Source organism: Phaenicophaeus curvirostris, chromosome 37 (assembly GCF_032191515.1).
Source record: "Phaenicophaeus curvirostris isolate KB17595 chromosome 37, BPBGC_Pcur_1.0, whole genome shotgun sequence".
Lineage (NCBI taxonomy): Eukaryota > Metazoa > Chordata > Aves > Cuculiformes > Cuculidae > Phaenicophaeus > Phaenicophaeus curvirostris.
In genome coordinates, this window is record NC_091428.1 from 534,428 (window position 1) to 555,855 (window position 21,428).

The following is a 21,428-nucleotide window of genomic DNA, read 5'->3' on the forward strand; positions in this document are numbered from 1 at the left end:
CAAACCCCTAACCCTAACCGTAACCCTAATCCCATAAACCTAACCCCTAACCCTAACCCTAACCACATAACCCTAAACCTAACACAATAACCCTAACCCCCTAACCCTAACCGTAACTATAACCCTAACCCGTAACCCTAACCCTAGCCCTAACCCTAAACCCCTTACACTAACCCCCTAACCCTAACCGTAACCCTAACCCCATAACCCTAACCCTAACCCTAACCCCCTAACCTAAACCCCCTAACCCTAACCATAACCCTATCCGTATACCTAACCCCATAGCCCTAACCCCCTAACCCTAACCCGATAACCTTAACCCTAACCCGATAACCATAACCCTAATCCCTAACCCTAAAACTAACCCCACAGCCCTTACCCCTAACCCTTATCCTTACCCTACCCCTAACCCTAACCACATAACCCTAACACTAACCCTAACGGTAACCCTAACCCTAATCCTCTATCCCTAACCCTAACCCTAAGGCTAACCCTAACCCAAACCATTCTAGAGCCCCTCAAGTTCTTTCTAAAAGCCCCAGACCCCTCGAGAGCCCCCCAGGACTTTTCTAAATGCCCCCAGACCCTTCTAGAGGCCCTCATGTTTCTTCTAAAGGCCCTCAGACCCTTCTAGAGCCACTCCTTTCCCTTCTAAAGGAACCCAGACCCTTCTAGAGCCTCCCAGGGCCCTTCTAAAGGCCCCCAGACCCTTCTAGAGCCCCCACGAACCCTTCAAAAGGCCCCCAGACCCCTCTAGAGCCCTTTAGAGCCCTTCTAAAAACCCTCAGGCCCTTCTAGTGGCCCTCTGGACCCCTTTTACGCCTCCCAGACCGTTCTAGAGCCACCCCTAGCCACTAAAAAGGCCCCCAGACCCTTCTAGAGCTCCTAAGGACCCATCTAAAGGACCCCAGACCCTTCTAGATACCCCCAGGATCGTTCTAAACGCCTCCAGACCATTCTAGATCCCTCCTGAGCCCTTCTAAAAGCTCCCAGACCGTTCTAGAGCCCCTCTGGACAGTTCTAAAGGCCCCCAGACCCGTCTAGAGACCCTCTGGACAGTTCTAAAGGCCCTCAGACCCATCTAGAGCTTCTCATGTCCCTTCTAACGGCCTCCAGACCCCTCTAGAGCCCCCCAGGACCCTTCTAAAGGCCACTGGACCCATCTAGAGCTTCTCACGTCCCTTCTAAAAGCCCCCAGACCCTTCTAGAAACCCTCTGGACAGTTCTAAAGGACCTCAGACACTTCTAGAGACCCCCAGGATCGTTCTAAACGCCTCCAGACCCTTCCAGATCCTCCCTGAGCCCTTCTAAATGCCCCCACACCATTCAAGAGCCCCCCAAACCCCTTCTTTAGGCACCCAGACACTTCTAGAGCCCATCCTGTCCATTCTGAAAGTCCCCAGACTGTTCTAGAGCCCCTCGGGACGATTCTAAAAGCCCCCAGACCCTTCTAGAGGCACTCTGGACAGTTCTAAAGACCCCCAGACCTTTCTAGAAACACTGTGGATAGTTCTAAAGGCACTCAGACCCTTTTAGAGCCTCCCAGGTCCCTCTTAAAGGCCCCCGGACCATTCTAGGTCACCTCTGAACACTTCTTAATGCCCCCAGAACCTACTAGAGGCCCTAAGAGCCCTTCTAAAGGCCCCCAGACAATTCTAGACCCCCCAGAGCCATTCTAAAGGCCCTCAGACCATTCTAGAGCCCCCCAGAGCCCTTCTAAAGGAACCTGGACCCTTCTAGTGCCCCCTGAGCCTTTCTAAGGGCCGCCAGACCCTTCTAGAGCCCTCAAGGCCCCTTCTAAAGGCTTCCAGAGCCTTCTAGAGCCCCTCATGTTTCTTCGAAAGGCCCTCAGACCATTCTAGCGCCCCTCCTTTCCATTCTAAAGGACCCCAGACTCTTCTAAAGCCCCCCAGGACCCTTCTAAAGGCCCTCAGACCCTTCCTGAGCAACCACCACAAGCCTTTCTAGAGGCCCCCAGTCCCCTCTAGAAAACTTTAGAGCCCTTCTAAAGGCCCTCAGACCCTTCTAGTGGCCCTCTGGACCAATTTAAGGCACCCAGATCGTTCTAGAGCCACCCCGAGCCACTCAAAAGGCCCCCAGACCCCCTTCTAGAGCCCCCCAGGGACCTTCAATATGCCCCCAGACCCTTCTAGAGCCCCTATGGACCCATCTAAATGACCCCAGACCCTTCCAGAGACACCCAGGATCGTTCTAAACACCTCCAGACCCTTCTAGATTTCCCCTGAGCCATTCTAAAAGCTCCCAGACCCTTCTAGAGCCCCTCTGGACAGTTCTAAAGAACCTCAGACTCTTCTAAAGTCCCCCAGGGCCCTTCTAAAGGCCCTCAGACCCTTCTAGAGCCCTCCTGAGCCCTTCTAAAGGCCCCCAGACCCTTCTAGAGGCCTCTTGAGCCCTTCTAAAGTCCCCAGACAATTCTAGGGCGCCTCTGAACAATTCTTTATGCCCCCAGACCCTACTAGAGGCCCTCAGAGCCCTTCTAGAAGCCCCTAGACAATTCTAGAGCCCCCTTGAGCCATTCTAAAGGCTCCCAGACCAACTAGAGCACTCCAGAGACCTTCTAAAAGCACAAGACCCTTCTAGAGCTTCTCACGTGCCTTCTAAAAGCACCCAGACCCTTCTAGAGCCCCCCCAGAGACTTTCTAAAGGACCCTGGACTCTTCTACAGCTTCTCACGTCCCTTCTAAATGCCCCCAGACCCTTCTAGAGACATTTAGGATCGCTCTAAACGCCTCCAGACCCATCTAGAGCTTCTCACATCCCTTCAAAAGGCCTCCAGACCCCTCTAGAGCAACCCAGAACCATTATAAAGGCCCCTGGATCGATCTAGAGCTTCTCACGTCCCTTCTAAAGGTCCCCTGACCTTTCTAGAGACACTCTGGACAGTTCTAAAGGCCCCCAGACCCTTCTAGAGACACTCTGGACAGTTCTAAAGGCCCTCAGATCCTTCTAGAGCTTTTCACGTCCCTTCTAAAAGCTTCCAGACCCTTCTAGAGACACTCTGGACAGTTCTAAAGGCCCTTAGACCTTTCTAGAGCCTCCCAGGGCCCTTCTAAAGGCCCCCGGACTCTTCTAGGGCATTTCTGAACACTTTTAATGCCCCCAGACCCTACTAGAGACCCTCAGAGCCATTCTAAAAGCCCCCAGAGAATTCTAGAGCACCCCAGAGCCCTTCTGAAGGCCCCCAGACCGTTCTAGATCCCCCCAGGGCCCTTCTAAAAGTCCCCAAACCATTCTAGAGCTTTCAAGGTCCCTTCTAAATGCCCTCACACCCTTTCAGAGCGCCTCTGGACCCATTTTAAAACCCCCAGACCCTTCTAGAGCCCCTCACGTTTCTTCTTCCCAGATACTTCCCAGAAGGGTCTGGGAGGCTTTAGAAGGGTTCTGTGTGGATCTAGAAGGGTCTGGGGGCTTTAAGAACAGACATGAAGGGCTCAAGAACCGTCTGGGCGCCTTTAGAAGGGCTCTGGGGGGTTCTAGAGGGGTCTGGGGGCCTTTAGAAGGGCCCAGGAAGAGTCTAGAAGTGCCTGAGGGCCTTTAAATTGTCTCCTGGGGGCTCTAGAAGTGCCTGGGTGCTTCTTGAAATGCTCTACAGGGCTCTAGAATTGTCTGGGGTCCTTTAGAAGAAACGTGAGGGGCTCTAGAATGGTCCGGGGGACTTTAGAAGGGCTCTGATGGGCTCTATAAGGGTCTGAGGGCATATAAAAGGGCCGTGAGTTGCGCTAGAAGGGTCTGGGGGCATATAAAAGGGCCGTGAGGGGCTCTAGAAGGGTCTGGGGGCCTTTAGAAGGGCCCTGACGGGCTCTAGAAGGGTCTGGGGGCCTTTAGAGGGGCTCGTGGGGGCTGTAGAAGGGTCTGTGGGGCTTGAAAATGGTCCAGAGGACATGTAGAAGAGTCTGGGGGCCTTTAGAAGCACTCTGGGGGACTCTAGAAAAGTCTGGGGCTTTTAGAAGGGACGTGAGAGGCTCTAGAAGTGTCTGAGAGCCCTTCGAAGGGACGTCAGGTGCTCTAGGAGGGTCTGAGGGCATTTAGAGGGTAGCTGGGTTGCTCAAGAAGTGTCTGGGGTCCTTTAGAAGGTCTCTGTGAGCCTTTAGAAGGGTCTGGGTTCCTTTAGAATGGGCCTGGGAGGCTCTACAAGGGTCTGGAGGCCTTTAGAATGGATCTGGGGGGATCTAGAAGGGTCTGGGTGCTTTTAGAAAGGCTCTGTAGGGCTCTAGAAGGGTCTGGGGGCCCTTAGAAGGAACGTGAGTGCCTCTAGAATGGTCTGGGGGCATTAAGAAGGGTGAAGAGGTGATCTAGATGGGTCTTGAACCTTTTAGAGGGGCTCAGGGGGGGTCTAGAAGGGTCAGGGAGTCTTTAGAAGGGACCTGGTGGCCTCTAGAAGGGTCAGGGGGCATTTAGAAGGGCTCTGGAGGGCTGTAGAAGGCTCAGGAGGCCTTTAGAAGGGCTCTGGAGGGCTCTAGAAGGGTCTGGGGGGCTTTATAACGGTCCAGATGGGATCTAGAAATGTCTGGACGCCTTTAGAAGGGCCCTGGGGGCCTCTAGAAAGGTCTGGGGCCTTTTAGAAGGGACGTGAGAAGCACTAGAAGCGTCCAGGGGCCTATAGAATGTATCTGGGGGGCTCTAGAAGGGTCTGGGGACTTTTAGAAGGGATGTGAGAAGCTCTAGAAGGGTCCAGGGGCCTTTAGAAGTTTTCTGGGGGGCTCTAGAAGGGTCTGGGGGCCTTTACAAGAGACGTGAGAAGCTCTAGATGGGTCCAGGGGCCTTTAGAAGGACTCTGAGGGACTATAGAGGGGTCTGGGTGCCTTTAGAAGGGCCTTGGGAGGGTCTAGTAGTTCCTGGGGGTCTTTAGATTGTCCCTGGGCGCCCTAGAAGGGTCTGAGGGCATTTAGAAGGGACCTTATAGGATCTAGAATGGTTAGGGGACTTTTAGAAGGGCCCTGGGTGGCTCTAGAAGGGTCTGGGGGCTTTTAGAATGGACGTGAGAAGTTCTAGAAAGGTCCTGGTTCCTTTAGAATGGATCTGGGGGCTCTAGAAGGGTCTGGGAGCCTTACAAAGGGACGTGAGAAGCTCTAGAACGGTTCAGGGGGCTTTAGAAGGTCTCTGGGGGGATCTAGAAGCGTATGGGGACTTTTAGAAGGGACGTGAGGAGCTCTAGAAGGGTTAAGGGGGCTTTTAGAAGGGCCCTGGGGGGCTCTAGAAGGGTCCAGGGGCATTTAGAATGGCCCTGGGTGAATGTAGAAGGGTCTGGAAACCTTTAGAAGGGACGTGAGAAGCTCTAGAAGAGTCCAGGGGCCTTTAGAAGATCTCTGGGGGGCTCTAGAAGGGTCTGTGGGATTTTAGAAGGGACGTGAGAAGCTCTAGAAGGATCCAGGAGCCTTTAGAATGTCTCTGGGGGACTCTAGATGTATCTGGGGGCCTTTAGAACGGTCCAGATGGGATCTAGAAGGGTCTTGGTGCTTTTAGAAGGGGCCTGGGGGGCTCTAGCAGGGTCTGGGGGCTTATAGAAGGCACGTGAGAAGATCTAGAAGGGTCCAGGAACATTTAGAAGTGTCTGTGGGGCTCTAGAATGGTCTGGGGGCCTTATGAAGGGACGTGAGAAGCTCTAGAAGGGTTCAGGGGCCTTTAGAAGGTCTCTGGCGGGCTCTAGAAGGGTCCAGGGGCCTTTACAAGGGCTCTGGGGGGCTCTAGATGGGTCTGGGGGCGTTTAGAATTGTCGAGATGGGCTCTAGAAGGGTCTTGGCTCTTTTAGAAGGGCCCTGGGGAGCTCTAGAAAGGTCCAGGGGCCTTTAGAAGCGCCCTGGTATGATCTAGAAGGGTCTGGGTTCCTTTACAAGGGACGTGAAAAGCTGTAGAAGGGTTCAGGCGCCTTTAGAAGGGCCCAGGGGGCTCTAGAAGGGTCCAGGGGCCTTTAGAAGCGCCCTGGTATGATCTAGAAGGGTCTGGGTTCCTTTACAAGGGACGTGAAAAGCTGTAGAAGGGTTCAGGCGCCTTTAGAAGGGCCCAGGGGGCTCTAGAAGGGTCCAGGGTCCTTTAGAAGGGCCCTGGGGGGCTCTAGAAGGGTCTGGGGTCCTTTAGAAGGGACGTGAGAAGCTCTAGATGGGTCCAGGAGCCTTTAGAATGTCTCTGGGGGGCTCTAGAAGGGTCTGGGGGCTTTTAGAAGGGACGTGAGAAGCTCTAGAAGGGTCTCTGCGCATTTAGAAGGTCCCTGGGGCGCTCTAGAAGGGTCTGGGTTCTTTCAGAAGGGACGTGAGAAGCTCTAGAAGGGTTCTGGGACCTTTAGAAGATCTCTGGGGTTTCCAGAAGGGTCCTGGCACTTTTAGAAAGGCCGTGGGGGGGTCTAGAAGGCTCTGAGGCCTTTTAGAAGGGTCGTGAGAAGCTCTAGATGGGTCTAGGAGCCTTTAGAATGTTTCTGGGGGGCTCTACAAGCATCTTGGCGCTTTTAGAAGGGCCGTGAGAAGTTCTAGAAGAGTCCAGGTGCCTTTAGAATGTCTCTGGGGGGCTCTAGAGGGGTCTGGGGGCCTTTAGAATGCTCCAGATGGGCTCTAGAAGGGTCATAGCACTTTTAGAAGGGCCCTGTGTGGCTCTAGAAGGGTCTGGGGGCATTTAGAAGGGACGTGAGTAGCTCTAGAAGGGTCCAGGGGCATTTAGAAGGGCTCTGGGAGGCATTAGAAAGGTCTGTGGGCTTTTAGAAGGCATGTGAGAAGATCTAAAAGGATCCAGGGGCCTTTAGAAGGGCTCTGGGGGGCTCTAGAATGGTCTTTGGGCCTTTAGAACGGTCCAGATGGGCTCTAGAATGGTCTTTGTACTTTTAGAAGGGCCCTGGGAGGTTCTAGAAGGGTCTGGGGGCTTTTAGAAGGTACGTCAGAAGCTCTAGAATGGTCTGAGGGCCTTTAGAAGGTCTCTGGGGGGCTCTGGAAGGGTCTGGGGTCCTTTAGACGGGCCTTGGGAGGGTCTAGTAGTGCCTGGGGGCTTTTAGATTTTCCCTGGGGGGCTCTAGAAGGGACTGGGAGTTTTAAAAATGGTCCAGAGGCGTCCTAAAAGGGTCTGAGTGCGTTTAGAAGGGACCTTCTGGCCTCTAGAATAGTTAGGGGACTTTTAGAAGGGCCCGGGGGGGCTCTAGAAGGGTGTGGGGGCTTTTACAAGAGACGTGAGAAGCTCTAGAAGGGTCCAGGTGCTTTTAGAAGGGCTGTGGGGGGCTCTAGAAGTGTCTGGGTGCCTTTAGAATGGTCCAGATGGGGTCTAGAATGGTCTTGGCGCTTTTGGAAGGGCCCTGTGAGGATCTAGAAGGGTCTGGGGCCTTTAGAATGTCTCTGGAGGGCTCAAGAAGGGTCTGGGGGCTTTTAGAAGGGACGTGAGAAGCTCTAGAAGGGTCCAGGGGCTTTTAGAAGGGCTCTGGGTGGCTCTAGAATGGTCTGGCAGCAATTAGAATGGTCCAGATGGGCTCTAAAAGTGTCTTGCCGCTTTTAGAAGGGCCCAGGGGTGCTCTAGAAGGGTCTGGGTATATTTAGAAGGGATTTGAGAAGATCTAGAATGGTTCAGGGGCCTTTAAGAGGTCTCTGGGTATCTCTAGAAGGGTCTGGGGGCCTTTAGATTAGTCCAGATGGCCTCTAGAAGGGTCTGGGTGCTTTTAGAAGGGACTTGAGAAGCTCTAGAAGCGTCTTGGCGCTTTTAGAAGGGCCCTGGGTGGCTCTAGATGGGTCTGGGGTCTTTTAGAAGGGACGTGAGAAGCTCTAGAAGGGTCTGGAGGCCTTTAGAAGGTCTCTGGGGGGATCTAGAAGGGTCTGGGGGCTTTTAGAAGGGACGTGAGAAGCTCTAGAAGGGTTCAGGGGCATTTAGAAGGGCTCTGTGTGTATATAGAGTGTCTGGGGGCATTTAGAATGGTCTAGATGGGCTCTAGACAGGTCTGGGGTCAATTAGAAGGGTCTGGGGTCATTTAGAAGAGACGGGAGAAAATCTAGAAGGGTGCAGGGGCCTTTAGAAGGCCTCTGGGGGGCTCTAGAAGAGTCTGGGGACCTTTAGAATGGACGTGAGTAGCTCTAGAAGGCTCCAGGGGCCTTTATAAGGGCTCTGGCGTGCTCTAGAGTGGTCTCGGTACTTTTAGATGGCACGAGAGAAGATCTAGAAGGGTCCAGGGGCCTTTAGAATGTCTCTGGGAGGATCTAGAAAGGTCTTCGCACTTTTATAAGGGCCCTGGGGAGCTCTAGAAGGGTCTGGGGATGTGAGAATCTCTAGAAGCGTCCAGAGGACTTCAGAATGTATCTGGGGGGCAATTGATGGGTCTATAAACTTTTAGAAGGGATGTGAGAAGATCTAGAAGGGTCCAGGGGCATTTAGAAGGGCTCTGGGTGGCTCTAGAAGGGTCTTTAGGCATTTAGAACGGTCCAGATGGGCTCTAGAAGGGTCTTGGTGCTTTTAGAAGGGCCCTGTTGGGCTCTAGAAGTTTCTGGGGGCTTTTAGAATGACATGAGAAGATCTAGGACGGTCCAGGGGCCTTTAGAAGGTCTCTTTGGGGCTTTAAAAGGGTCTGGGGACTTTTAGAAGGGATGTGAAAAGTTCTAGAAGGGTCCAGGGGCCTTTTAAAGGTTTCTGGGGGGCTCTAGAAGGGTCTGGGGGCTTTTAGAAGGGACATGAGTAGCTCTAGAAGGGTGCAGGGCCTTTAGAATGTCTCTGGGTGGCTCTAGAGGGGTCGGGGGGTGTTTAGAATGGTCAAGATGGTCTCTGGAAAGGTCTTGGTGCTTTTAGAATTGCCGCGGGGAGCACTAGAATGGTCTGGGGGGCCTTAGAATGGACCTCAGGTGCTCTAGAAGTGTCTGGGGGCTTTTAGAAGGGTACAAAGGAGCTCTAGAATGCTCTGGGTCCTTTAGAAGTGTCCTGGAGGTCTTTAGGGAGGTCTGGGTGCCTTTAGAAGGACTCTGGGGGCCTCTAGAATGGTCTAGGGGCCCTTTAATTTGTCCAGAGTGGCTCTAGAAGTGTCTGGAGGCCTTTAGAAGGGCTCTGGGGGGCTCTAGAAGGCTCTGGGGGCCTTCAGAAGGGCTCGGGGGGGCTCTAGAAGGGTCTGGGGGCCTTCAGAAGGGCTCAGAGGGGCTCTAGTAAGGTCTGGGGGCCTTCAGATGCGCCTTCTTGGGCTCTAGAATGGTTTGGGGGCCTTTAGAATGGCATTGAGGAGCTCTAGAAGGATCGGGGAGTCTTTACAAGGGCCCTGTGTGGACCTAGAAGGGTCTGGGGGCTTTAAGAAGGGACATGAGGGCTTCAAGAACAGTCTGAGGGCCTTTAGAAGGGTTCGGGGGGGATCTAGAAGGTTCTGGGGGCCTTTAAAATGGTCCAGAGGGGCTCTAGACCCTAACGCTAACCCTAACCCTAACGCTACCTCTAACCCTAACTCAAAACATTCTAGAGCCCCCCAGGGCCTTTATAAAGGACTCCAGGCCCTTCTAGTGCCCCCTGAGCCCTTCTAAGGGCCGCCAGACCCTTCTAGAGCCCCTCATGTTTCTTCTAAAGGCCCTCAGACCGTTCTAGTGCCCCTCCTTTCCCTTCTAAAGGACCCCAGAGCCTTCTAGAGCCTCCCAGGGCCATTCCAAAGGCCCCCAGACCCTTCTAGAGCCCCCACGAGCCCTTCTAAAGGCCCCCAGACCCCTCTAGAGACCTTTAGAGCTCTTCTAAAGGCCCTCAGGCACTTCTAGTGGCCCTCTGGACCCCTTTTAAGGCCCCCAGACCGTTCTAGAGCCCCCCGAGCCACTCAAAAGGCCCCCCGACCTTTCTCGAGAAACCCAGGGCCATTCAAAATGCCCCCAGACCCTTCTAGAGCCCCCCTGGACCCATCTAAAGGACCCCAGACCCTTCTAGATCCCCCACAGAGACTTTCTAAAGGCGCCCAGACCCATTTAGAGCTTCTCACGTCCATTCTAAAAGCCCCCAGACCCTTCTAGAGCCCCCCAGGGCCCTTCTCAACGTGCCAAGACCCTTCTAGAGCCCATCTGGACCATTCTAAAGGACCCCAGACCCCTCTAGAGGCCCTAAGAGACCTTCTAAAGGCCCCTGGACGCTTCTAGAGCTTTTCACGTCCCTTCTAATGGCCCCCAGACCCTTCTAGAGCCCCCCAGAGACTTTCTAAAGGCCCCCAGACACTTCTAGAGCTTTTCACGTCCCTTGCAAAGGCCCCCAGACCATTCTAGAGCCCCTCAGGACCCTTCTAAAAGTCCCCAAACCATTCTAGAGCCCTTAAGGTCCCTTCTAAATTCCCTCAGACCCTTCTAGGGCGCCTCTGGACCATTTTTAAAACCCCCACACCCTTCTGGAGCCCGTCATGTTTCTTCTAAGGGCCCTCAGACCTTTCTAGAGCCCCCCCAGGGCCATTCTAAATTCCCCCAGACCCTCCTAGAGCCCCCTTCAGGGTCTTTCTCAAGGACTCCAGACCCTTCTAGAGCCACAAAGGGCCATTTTAAAGGCCCCCAGACCTTCCTAGAGCCCCCACGAGCCCGTCTAAAGGCCCCCAGACCGTTCTAGAGCCCCCTCGAGCCTTTCAAAAGGCCCCCAGACCCTTCTAGAGACACCCAGGGCCTTTTAATATGACCCCAGACCCTTCAAGATCCCCCTAGGGCCATTCTAAAGGCCTCCAGACCCCTCTAGAACCCCCCACAGCCCTTCTAAAGGTTCTCAGACCCTTCTAGAGCTTCTCACGTCCCCTCTGAAAGCCTCCAGACCCTTCTAGAGCCCCCCAGGGCCCTTCTAAAAGTGCCAAGACCCTTCTAGAGCCAATCTGGACCATTCTAAATGCCTCCAGACCCCTCTAGAGCCCCGCAGAACCCTTCTAAAGGCCCCTGGACCCTTCTAGAGCTTCTCAGGTCCCTTCTAGAAGACTCCAGACCCTTCTAGAGCACCCCAGAGACTTTATAAAGGCCCCTGGACCCTTCTAGAGCTTCTCACGTCCCTTCTAAAGGCACCCAGACCCTTCTAGAGACACTCTGGACAGTTCTAAAGGCCCTCAGACCCATCTAGAGCTACTCACGTCCCTTGTAAAAGCCTCCAGACCCTTCTAGAGCCCCTAGAGCCCTTCTAAAGGAACCTGGACCCATCTAGAGGTTCTCACATCCCTTGTAAATGTCCCCAGACCCTTCTATAGACCCTCTTGACAGTTCTAAAGACCCCCAGACCCGTCTAGCGACCCTCTGGACAGTTCTAAATGCCCTCAGACCATTCTAGGGCCTCCCAGGGCCCTTCTAAATGCCCCCGGACCATTCTAGGGCACCTCTGAACACTTCTTAATGACCCCAGACCCTACAAGAGGCCCTAAGAGCCCTTCTAAAAGCCCCCAGACAATTCTAGAGCCCCCCCGAGCCATTATAAAGGCCCTCAGACCTTTCTAGAGCCCCCCAGATACCTTCTAAAGGCTGCCAGAACCTTCTAGAGCTTCTCACGTCCCTTCTAAAAGCCCTCAGACCCTTCTAGAGCCACCCAGAGACATTCTGTAGGCCCCTGGACCCTTCTAGAGCTTCTCACGTCCCTTCTAAAGGCACCCAGACCCTTCTAGAGCCCCCCCCAGACATTCTATAGGACCTCAGACCCTTCTAGATCTTCTCATGTCCCTTCTAAAAGCCCCCAGACACATCTAGAGCCCCCCAGGGCCCTTCTAAAGGCCTCCAGACCCCTCTAGAGCCCCCCAGAGCACTTCTAAAGGTCCCTGGACCCTCCTAGAGGTTGTCACGTCTCTTATAAAAGCCCCCAGACCTTCTAGAGACCCTCTGGACAGTTCTAAAGGCCCCCAGACCCTTCTAGAGCCCCCCAGAGACCTTCTAAAGGTCCCTGGACCCTTCTAGAGCTTCTCCGGTCCCTTCTAAAGGCCCCCAGACCATTCTAGAGCCCCCAAAGCCCCTTCTTTAGGCACCCAGACCCTTCTAGAGCCCCTCATGTCCCTTCTAAATGTATCTAGACCATCCTAGAGCCCCTCATGTCCCTTCTGAAAGCACCCAGACTATTCTAGAGCCCCTCGGAACGCTTCTAAAGGCCCCCAGACACTTCTTGAGGCCCTCTGGACAGTTCTAAAGGCCCCCAGTCCCATCTAGAGACCCTCTGGACAGTTCTAAAGGCCCTCATTCCCTTATAGAGCCTCCCAGGGCCCTTCTAAAGGCCCCCAGACCATTCTAGGGCGCCTCTGAACACTTCTTAATGCCCCCAGACCCTACTAGAGGCCCTCAGAGCCATTCTAAAAGCCCTCAGACGATTCTAGAGCCCCCTAGAGCCATTCTAAAGGCCCCCAGACCCTTCTAGAGCCACATAGAGCCCTTATAAAAGCCCTCAGACCTTTCTAGGGTGCCTCTGAACACTTCTAAAAGCCCCCAGACCCTACTAGAGTCCTTCAGAGCAATTCTAAAAGCCCCCAGACAATTCTTGAGCCCCCTAGAGCCATTCTAAAGGTCTCCAGACCCCTCTAGTGCACCCCAGAGCCTTTCTAAAGGCCCTCAGACCTTTCCAGAGCTTCTCATGTCCATTCTAAAAGACCCCAGACCCTTCTAGAGCCTCCCAGGGCCATTCTAAAGGCCCCCAGACCCTTCTAGAGCCTCCCAGGGCCCTTCTAAAGGCCCCCAGACCCTTCTAGAGCCAGATAGAGCCCTTATAAAAGCCCTCAGACCTTTCCAGGGTGCCTCTGAACAGTTCTTAAGGCTCCCAGACCCTACTAGAGGCCCTCAGAGCCCTTCTAAAAGCCCCCAGACTATTCTAGAGCCCCCTAGAGCCATTCTTAAGGTCCCCAGACCCCTCTAGTGCACCCCAGAGCCCTTCTAAAGGCCCTCAGACCTTTCCAGAGCTTCTCACGTCCATTCTAAAAGACCCTAGATTCATAAGGAGCCCCCCAGGGCCATTCTAAAGGCCCCCAGACCCTTCAAGAGCCCCCCAGGGCCCTTCTAAAAGTCCCCTAACCATTCTAGAGCCTTCAAGTTCCCTTCTAAATGCCCTCAGACCCTTTTAGAGCGCCTCTGGACCCATTTTAAAACCCCCAGACCCTTCTAGAGCCCCTCATGTTTCTTCTAAGGGCTTTAGAAGGGCTCTGGAGGGCTCTAGAAAGGTCTGGGAACTTTTTGAAGGGCTCTGGGGGCCTCTAGAAAAATCTGGGAACCTTCAGATGGGCCTTCTTGGGCTCTAGAATGGTTTGGGGACCTTTAGAAAGGCACTGAGGAGCTCTAGAAGGATCTGGGAGGCTTTAGAAGGGCCCTGTGTGGATCTAGAAGGGTCTGCGGTCTTTAAGAAGGGACATGAGGGGCTCAAGAACGGTCTGGGGGCCTTTAGAAGGGCTCTGAGGGCTCTAGAGGCGTCTGGGGGCCTTTAGAAGGGCCCTGGAGGGGTCTAAAAGTGCCTGGGGGCCTTTAAAGTGTCCCTGGGGGTCTCTAGAAGGGTCTGGGTGCTTTTAGAATGGCTGTGCAGGGCTCTAGAAGGGTCTGGGGGCCCTTTGAAGGAACGTGACGGGTTCTAGAATTGTCTGGGGGACTTCTGAAGGGTTCTGGGGGGCTCTAGAAGGGTCTGGGGGCATATAAAAGGGCCTTGAGGGGCTCTAGAAGCGTCTGGGGGCCTTTAGAAGACCCTGAGAGGCTCTAGAAGGGTCTGGGGGCCTTTAGAGGGGCTCGTGGGAGCTCATGAAGGGTATGGGGTTCTTTAAAAGGGTCCAGAGGACATGTAGAAGAGTCTGGGGGCCGTTAGAAGGGCTCTGGGGGGCTCTTGAAGTATCTGGGGGCCTTTAGAAGCACCCTGGGAGACTCTAGAAAAGTCTGGGGGCTTTAGAAGGGACGTGAGAGGCTCTAGAATGGTCTGAGAGCCCTTCGAAGTGACGTCAGGTGCTCTAGGAGGGTCTGGGGGCCTTTAGAGGGTCCCTGGGGGGCTCTAGAAGTGTCTGGGGTCCTATAGAAGGTCTCTGTGAGCCTTTAGAAGGGTCTGGGTTCCTTTAGAATGGGCCTGGGAGGCTCTAGAAGGGTCTGGAGGCCTTTAGAATGGATCTGGGGGGATCTAGAAGGGTCTGGGTGCTTTTAGAAAGGCTCTGTATGGCTCTAGAAGGGTCTGGGGGCCCTTAGAAGGAACGTGAGGGGCTCTAGAATGGTCTGGGGGCATTAAGAAGGGTCAAGATGTGATCTAGATGGGTCTTGAAGCTTTTAGAAGGGCTCAGGGGGGCTCTACAGTGGTCTAGAGAGGTCAGGGGGCATTTAGAAGGGCTCTGGAGGGCTCTAGAATACTCAGGAGGCCTTTAGAAGGGCTCTGGAGGGCTCTAGAAGGGTCTGGGGGCCTTTAGAAGGGCCCTGGCGGGCTCTAGAAGGGTCTGGGGGCCCTTAGAATTGGCGTCAGGAGATCTAGAAGGGTCTGGACGCCTTTAGAAGGGCCCTGGTGGGCTCTAGAGAGGTCTGGGGGCCTTTAGAATAGGCCTGGATGGCTCTAGAAGGGTCTGGAATCCTTTAGAAGGGCCCTGGGGGTCTCTAGAATGGTCTGGGGGCCTTTTGATTGCCTCGGGAAGGCTCTAAAATGGTCTGGGGTCATTAAAAGGGGTCCAGAGGGCAACTAGAAGGGGCTGAGGGCCTTTAGAAGGCCTCTAAAAAGCTTTAGAGGGGTCTGGGGGCCTTTAGACGGGCTCGTGGGGGCTCTAGAAGGGTCTGGGAGCTTTTAGAAGGGATCTGGGAGTATCTAGAGGGGTCTGAGGGCCTTTAGAATTGTCCAGATGGGCTCTAGAAGAGTCTTGGTGCTTTTAGAAGGGCCCTGGGAGGCTCTAGATGGGTCTGTGAGCTTTTAGAAGGGACGTGAGAAGCTCTAGAAGGGTCCAGGGGCCTTTAGAAGGGCCCTGGGGGTCTCTAGAAGGGTCTGGGGGCCTTTAGAAGGGACGTCAGGAGATCTAGAAGGGTCTGGACGCCTTTAGACGGGCCCTGGTGGGCTCTAGAGAGGTCTGGGGGCCTTTAGAAGGACTCTGCAGCCCTGTAGAAGAGTCTGGGGTCGTTTAGAATGGGCCTGGGTGGCTCTAGAAGGGTCTGGGGGCCTTTAGAAGGGCCCTGGGGGTCTCTAGAAAGGTCTGGGGGCCTTTTGAGCGGCTTGGGGGGCTCTTAAACGGTATGGGGCCTTAAAAGGGGTCTAGAGGGCCACTAGAAGAGGCTGAGGGCCTTTAGAAGGGCTCTAAAGGGCTCTAGAGGGGTCTGGGGGCCTTTAGAAGGGACGTGAGATGCTCTAGAAGGGTCCAGGGGCAGTTAGAAGGGCTCTGGGGGTCTCTAGAGGGGACTGGGGGCCTTTAGAATGGTCCAGAAGGGCTTTAGAAGGGTCTTGGCGCTTTTAGAAGGGCCCTGGGGTGGTTCTAGATGGGTCTGGGGGCATATAGAAGGGACGTCAGGAGATCTAGAAGGGTCCAGGGGACTTTAGAAGGGCTCTGGGGGGCTCTAGAGGGGTCTGGGGGCCTTACAAAGGGACGTGAGAAGCTCTAAAAGGGTTCAGGGGCCTTTAGAATGTCTCTGGGGGTGTCTAGAAGGGTCTGGGGCTTTTAGAAGGGCCCTCGGGGTCTCTAGAAGGGCCCAGCGGCCTTTAGAAGCGCCCTGGGGGGCTCTAGAAGAGTCTGGGGGCCTTACAAAGGGACGTGAGAAGCTCTAGAAGGGTCCAGGGGCCTTTAAAAGGTCTCTGGGGGGCTCTAGAACAGTCTGGGGTCTTTTAGAAGGTACGTGAGAAGCTCTAGAAGGTTCCAGGGGCATTTAGAAAGTCTCTGGGGGGTCTAGACGAGTCTGGGGGCCTTTAGAATTGTCCAGATGGGCTCTAGAAGGGTCTTAGCGCTTTTAGAAGGGCCGTGGGGGGCTCTACAACGGTCTGGGGGCATTTAGAAGGGACGTGAGAAGGACTAGAAGGGTCCTGGGGCCTTTAGAATGTCCATGGGAGGCTCTAGAATGGTCTGGAGGCTTTTTAAAGGCATGTGAGAAGCTCTAGAAAGGTCCAGGTGCCTTTAGAACGTCTCTGGGGGCCTCTAGAGGGGTCTGGGGGCCTTTAGAATGGTCCAGATGGGCTCTAGAAGGGTCTTAGCGCTTTTAGAAGGGCCCTGGGTTTCTCTAGAAGGGTCTGTGGGCTTTTAGAAGGGACGTGAGAAGCTGTAGAAGGGTCTGGGTGCCTTTAGAATGGCTCGAGGGGGCTCTAGAATTTTCTAGGGGCTTCTGGAAGGGCTCTGAGGGCCTCTAGTAGGGTCTGGGGTCATTAAGAAGTTTTCAGAGGTGTTCTATAAGGGTCCGGGGGCTATTAGAAGGGACGTGAGAAGCTCTAGAAGGGTCCAGGGGCCTTTAGAATGGCTCTGGGGGGCTCTAGAATGGTCTGGGGGCCTTTAGAATGGTCCAGATGGGCTCTAGAAGGGTCTTGGTGCTTTTAGAAAGGCCCTGTGGGGCTCTAGGAGGGTCTGGGGGCTTTTAGAAGGGACGTGAGAAGCTGTAGAAGGGTCCACGTGCCTTTAGAAAGTCTCTGGGGTTCTCTAGAAGGGTCTGTGGGATTTTAGAAGGGACGTGTTAAGTTCTAGAAAGGTCTGGGGGCCTTTAGAAGGGATCTGGGGTCTCAAGAAGGGTCTGGGTGCCTTTTGAATGGTTTAGATGGGCTCTAGAGGGGTCTTGGCGCTTTTAGAACGGCCCTGGGTGGGGTCTAGAAGTGTCTGGGGGCAATTAGAAGGGACGTGAGAAGCTCTAGATAGGTCCAGGGGCCTTTAGAAGGTCTCTGGGGGCTCTAGAATCGTCTGGGTGCCTTTAGAATAGACGTGAGAAGCTCTTGAGGGGTTCAGGGGCCTTTAGAAGGTCTCTGGGGGGCTCTAGATGGGTCTTGGTGCTTTTAGAAGGACCCTGGGGGGCTCTAGAATGCTCTGAGGGCTTTTCGAAGGGACCTGAGAAGCTGTAGAAGATTCTGGGGGCCTTTAGAAGGTTTCTGGGGGGCTCTAGATGGGTCTGGGGTCCTTTAGAATGGTCCAGATGGTCTCTAGAAGGGTCTTAGTACTTTTAGAAGGGCCCTGGGGGGCTCTACAACGGTCTGGGTGTTTTTAGAATGGACGTGAGAAGCTCTAGAAGGTTTCAGGTGCCTTTAGAAGGTCTCTTGGGTGCTCTAGAAGGGTCTGGGTCTTTTAGAAGGGACGTGAGAAGCTCTAGAAGGGTCCATGGATATTTAGAAGGTCTCTGGGGGGTTATAGAGGGGTCTGGGGGCCTTTAGAATGGTCCAGATGGACTCTAGAAGGGACTAAGTGGTTTTAGAAGGGCCCTGGGGGGCTCTAGAAGGGTTTGGGGGCCTATAGAAGAACCTTGGGTGGGTCTAGTAGTTCCTGGGGGCCTTTAGATTGTCCCTGGAGGCTCTAGAAGAGTCTGGCGGCTTTTAGAAAGGACATGAGGGGCTCTAGATAGGTCTGAGGGCCCTTAGAAGAAACATGACGGGCTCTAGATTGGTCTGGGGGTTTTAAAAATGGCCCAGAGGTGCCCTGAAAGAGTCTGAGAGCATTTAGAAGGGACCTTATGGGCTCTAGAATAGTTAGGGGACTTTTAGAAGGTCTCTGGTGGGCTCTAGAAGGGTGTGGGGGCTATTAGAAGGGACGTGAGGAGCTCTAGAACGGTTCAGGGGCCTTTAGAAGGTCTCTGGGTTGCTCCAGAGGGGCCTGGGGGCCTTTAGAATGTCCAGATGGGCTCTAGAATGGTCTTAGTGCTTTTAGAAGGGCCCTGGGGGGCTCTAGAAGGGTCTGGGTGCTTATAGAAGGGACGTGAGTAGCTCTAGAAGGGTCTAGGTGCCTTTAGAAGGTCTCTGGGTGGCTCTAGAGGGGTCTGGGGGCCATTAGAATGGTCCAGATGGGCTCTAGAAGAGTCTTGGCACTTTTAGAAGGGCCCTCGGGGGCTCTAGAAGGGTCTGGGGGCTTTTAGAAGGGACTTGCGAACCTCTAGAATGGTACAGGGGCCTTTAGAATGTCTCTGGGGGGCTCTAGAAGTGTTTGGGGGCATTTAGAACGGACGTGAGAAGCTCTAGAAGGGTCCAGGGGCCTTTAGAAGGTCTCTGGGATGCTTTAGAAGGGTCTGGGGACCTTTAGAAGGGACGTGACAAGCTTTAGAATGCTCCAGGGGAATTTATAAGGGCTCGGGCAGCTCTGGAGTGGTCTGGGGTCTTTTAGAAGGGACGTGAGAAGCTCTAGAATGATCCAGGGGCATTTTGATGGGCTCTGGGGGGCTCTAGAGGGGTCTGGAGGCCTTTAGAATGGTCCATATGGGCTCTAGAATGGTCTTGGCACTTTTAGAAGGTCTCTGGAGGGCTCTAGAAGGGTCTTGGGGACTTTAGAAGGGCCTTGGGAGGGTCTAGTATTTCCTGGAAGCCTTTAGAACGGACCTGGGTTGCTCTGTAATGGCCTGGGGGGTTTTAGAAAGGACATGAGGGGCTCTAGAACGGTCTGAGGGCCCTTAGAAGAAACATGACGGGCTCTAGAAAGGTCTGGGGGTTTTAAAAATTGTCCAGAGGCGCCCTAAAAGGGTCTGAGAGCATTTAGAAGGGACCTCATGGGCTCTAGAATGGTCAGGGGACTTTTAGAAGGGACCTGGGTGGCTCTAGTAGGGTCTGGGGGCTTTTAGAAGGGACGTGAGAAGTTCTAGAAGGGTTCAGGAACATTTATAATGTCTCTGAGTGCTCTAGAAGGGTCTTGGCGCTTTTAGAAGGGCCCTGGGGGGGTCTAGAAGTGTCTGGGGGCTTTTAGAAGGGACCTGAGAAGCTCTAGAAGGGTCTGGGGGCCTTTGAAGGTCTCTGGGGGGCTCTAGAGGGGTCTGGGGGCATTTAGAATTGTCCAGATGGACTCTAGAAGCGTCTTAACGCTTTTAGAAGGGCCCTGGGGGGTTCTAGAAGGGTCTGGGTGCTTTTAGAAGGAACGTGAGAAGCTCTAGATGGGTCCAGGGTCCTTTAGAACGTCTCTGGGCAGCTCTAGAAGGGTCTTGGCACTTTTAGAAGGTCTCTGGGGGGCTCTAGAAGGGTTTGGGGGCATATAGAAGGGTCTTGGATGGGTCTAGTAGTTCCTGGGGGCCTTTAGATTGTCCCTGGGGGGCTCTAGAAGGGTCTGGGGGCTTTTAGAAAGGATATGAGTGGCTCTAGAAAGGACTGAGTGCCCTTAGAAGAAACATGACGGGCTCTAGATTGGTCTGAGGGATTTAAAAATGGTCCAGAGGTGCCCTAAAAGTGTCTGAGAGCATTTAGAAGGGAACTTAGGGGCCCTAGAATAGTTAGGGGACCTTTAGAAGGGCCTTGGATGGCTCTAGAACGGTCTGGGGGCCTTTAGAAGGGACGTGAGAAGCTCTCGAAGGGTCCAGGGGCCTTTAGATTGTCTCTGGGGGGCTCCAGAAGGGTATGGGGGCTTTTAGAAGGGATGTAAGAAGCTCTAGAAGGGTTCAGGGGCCTTTAGAAGGGCCCTGGGGGGCTCTAGAAGGGTCTTGGCGCTTTTAGAAGGGCCCTGGGGGGGTCTTGAAGGGTCTGGGGGCCTTCAGAATGGACCTGAGAAGCTCTAGAAGGGTCTGGGGGCCTTTAGAATGTCTCTGGGGGGCTATAGAAAGGTCTGGCGGCTTTTGGAAGGGACGTGAGAAGCCCTAGAATGGTCCAGGGGCCTTAGAATGTCTCTGGGTGGCTCTAGAAGGGTTTGGGGGCCTTTAGAATGGTCCAGATGGGCTCTAGAAACGTCTTAGCGCATTTAGAAGGGCCCTGGAAAGCTCTAGAAGGGTCTGTGGGCCTTTAGAAGGGACGTGAGAAGTTCTAGAAGGGTCCAGGGGCCTTTAGAAGGTCTCTGTGGGGCTCGTGAAGGGTCTGGGGACATTTAGAAGGGACGTGAAAAGCTCTAGAAAAGTCCAGGGGCCTTTAAAATGTCTCTGGGTTGCTCTAGAAGGGTCTTGGCGCTTTTAGAAGGGCCCTGGGCGGCCTTAGAAGGGTCTGGAGCCTTAAGAAGGGACGTGAGAAGCTCTTGAAGGGTCCAGGGGCCTTTAGAAGGTCTCTGGGGGGCTCTAGAATCGTCTGGGTGCCTTTAGAAGGGACGTGAGAAGCTCTTGAAAGGTCCAGGGGCCTTTAGAATGTCTCTGGGGGCTCTAGAAGGGTCTAGGGGCCATTACAATGGTCCAGATTGGCTCTAGAAGGGTCTTGGCACTTTTAGAAGGGCCCTCAGGTGCTCTAGAAGGGTCTGGGGTCTTTTATAAGGGACGTGAGATGATATAGGATGGTCCAGGAGCTTTTAGAAGGTCTCTGGGGTGCTCTAGAAGGGTCTGGGGCCCTTTAGAAGGGACGTGAGGAGCTCTAGAAGGGTCCACGTGCCTTTAGAAGGTCTCTGGGGGGCTCTAGAAGGGTCTGGGGGCCTTTAGAAGGGACGTGAGAAGCTCTAGAAGGATTCAGGGGCCTTTAGAAGGTCTCTGGGGGGCTGTAGAATGGTCTGGGGGCTTTTACAAGGGACGTGAGAAGCTCTAGAAGGGTTCAGGGACCTTTAGAAGGGCTCTGGTGGGCTCTAGAGGCGTCTGGGGGCCTTTAGAATGGTCCAGATAGGCTCTAGAATTGTCCAGGTTCTTTTAGAAAGTCTCTGAGAGTTTCTAGAAGGGTCTGGGGGCATTTAGAAGGGACGTGAGAATCTCTAGAAGGGTTCAGGGACCTTTAGAAGGGCTCTGGGGGTCTGTAGAGGGGTCTGGGGGCCTTTAGAATGGTCCAGATGGGCACTAGAAGAGTCTTGGCGCTTATAGAAGGGCCCTGGGTGGCTCTAGAAGGGTCTGGATGTCTTTAGAAGGGACGTGAGAAGCTCTAGAATAATCCAGGGGCCTTTAGAAGGGCCCTGGGGGGCTTTAGAGGGGCCTGGGGGCTATAGAATGGTCCAGATAGGATCTAGGAGGGTCTTGGCACTTTTAGAAGGGCCCTGGGGGTCTCTAGAGGGGTCTGGGGGCTTTTAGAAGGCACGTGAGAAGATCTAGAAGGGTTCAGGGGCCTTTAGAAGGTCTCTGGGAGGCTCTAGAAGGGTCTGGGGTCTTTTAGAAGGGACGTGAGAAGCTCTAGAAGGGTTCAGGGGCCTTTAGAAGGGCTCTGGGGGGTTCTAGAAGGGTCTGGGGGCTTTTAGAAGGGACGTGAGAAGCTCTTGAAGGGTCCAGGGGCCTTTAGAAATGTTCTGGGTGTCTCTAGAAGGGTCTGGAGGCCTTTAGAGTGGTCCAGATATGTTCTAGATGGGTCTTGGCGCTTTTAGAAGTGACCTGGTGGGCTCTAGAAGTGTCTGAGGGCCTTTTGAGTGGCTCGGGGGGGGCTCTAAAAAGGTCTGGGGGCCTTAAAAGGGGTTAGGAGAGCCACTAGAAGGGCCTGAGTGCCTTTAGAAGGGTTCTAAAGGGCTCTAGAGTGGTCTGGGGGCCTTTAGAAGGGCTCGTGAGGGATCTAGAAGGGTCTGGGAGCCTTTAGAAGGGACGTGAGAAGAT